Source organism: Octodon degus, unplaced genomic scaffold (assembly GCF_000260255.1).
Source record: "Octodon degus isolate 3935 unplaced genomic scaffold, OctDeg1.0 scaffold00119, whole genome shotgun sequence".
Taxonomy (NCBI): domain Eukaryota; kingdom Metazoa; phylum Chordata; class Mammalia; order Rodentia; family Octodontidae; genus Octodon; species Octodon degus.
The window spans coordinates 189,024-191,080 of record NW_004524695.1 but is presented as its reverse complement, the minus strand read 5'-3'; positions in this window follow the sequence as shown (position 1 = coordinate 191,080).

The window sequence follows — 2,057 nt, the reverse complement described above, 5'->3', positions numbered from 1 at the left end:
ACACCTATAATATTCAATAACGGAACTTAGAAAAAATGAGATATACAGATGAATGTCCATTTTGTATCTGTGTATTCAAAGTGGTTAGGATAGATATATAATTGCATTCTCTTAATGAATAGAATGATTTGTTCTAATGATGTTTGTAGATAGGATCTCAAGTCCGCATCTTATACAGCAATTAACCACTAAGAAGAATATATGCAGTGTGTTATTTGTTAAAAAAAAATAAAATATTACTTTAAAAAGTCCCACAAATAAAAACTTTGCCCTTTGTCTCAAGAACAAAACAAAACAAAACAAAACAAAACAAAACAAAAAACTAATAAGGAGCCAGGAAATAACAATGAAGCTACAAGATGATGCAAATAAAAATAATATAAGAATAATATGTGTTAATAAAGCAGCAGAAGATAGCACAAATGACATAAAAAGACTATTTGCAGAAGTACTAGCAGAAAATTTTCCAAACATAAGAAAAGAACCTGACAGACAGTTAAGTGAGGCATATAGAACTCCATATATCCATAATCACAATAAATCTACAACTAGACACATAATAATCAAGATCTAAAAGAATCAGCAAAAGAATAGGATATTAAAAGCTGCTAATGAGAAGAAACATTACCTACAATGGAAATCCCATCAGAATAATGGCAGATTTCTCAACACAAACCATCAAATCAAGAAGGGACTAAAGTGAAGCATTTCAGGTCCTTAAAGAAAATAATTCCCAACACAGATTGATGTACCCTGAAGAACTATCTATCAAATTCAATGGCAATTCATTCCAAGAATGCAGGAACATACGCAACAATATACACAAATCCAAAAATGCAATACACCACATCAATACAACCAAGAATAAAGATCATCTCAATAGATGCACGAAAAGCTTTTCACAAGGTCCAACACTCATTCATGATGAAAAAAAAAAACCCTACAAAGAGCTGCAATAGGTGGTCTATATCTCAACCTGATAAAAGCCATCTATGAGAAACCAATAGTCAACATCATACCAAATGGGAAAAAGCTGAAAGACTTCACTTTAAAATCAGGAACAAGACAAGGATGTCCACTGTCTCCACTCCTATTCAATACAGTTCTGAAGACATTAGCCAGAGCATTAGGTAAGCAAGAGAGAGAGAGAGAGAGAGAGAGAGAGAGAGAGAGAGAGAGAGAGAGAGAGAGAGAGAGAGAGAGAGAGAGAGAATAAGGACACTGGAAAATAAGAAATGAAAATATCATTATTTGTAGATGGCATGATATTCCAAATGGAGGACCCCAAATACTCCACCAAGCACCTTGTAGATTTAATCACCAATTTCAGCAACGTAACAGTATACAAAGTCAGCACCTAGAAATCAGTAGTATTTTTGTACACAAAGAATGAACACACTGAGAGAGAAATTAGGACAACTCATGCCTTTCACCATAACATCCAAAACTGAAATACTTAGGAATAAATCTCACAAAGGAAGTAAAAGATTTATACAGTGAAAATTATAGTACTCTGAGAAAAGAGAGTGAAGAAGATTTGAGAAAATGGAAAGATATTCCATGCTCATGGATAGGAAAAACCAACATTGTGCAAATGGCCATACTCCCAAAATTGATATACAGATTCAATGCAACTCTGACTAAAATACCATCAGTATACCTCATACAGATAGAGAAAACTTTCCTTAAATTCATTTGAAATCAGAAGAGACCCAGAATATAGCAAAACTCCTGGGACACAAAAGAAAGGCAGGAGGTATCACAATCTCTGATCTGAAATTATAAAGCTACTGTGATAAAATCAGCATGGTACTGGCATAGAGATAGATCTAAGGATCAATAGAACAGATTAAAAGATGCAGGCACAACTTCAAACACATTTGGCCACCTTATATTTGATAAGGGGGCCAAAGATGATCACTGGAAGAAAAAGTCTCTTTAATATATGGTGTTGGACACTGGCCAAGCATTGGCTGTGACTCATCCACATGGCTGCACTGATAAAGGTTCTACAATCTGAGGTACAGGATCTCAGGACAAATCCTGAGGGCATTTCA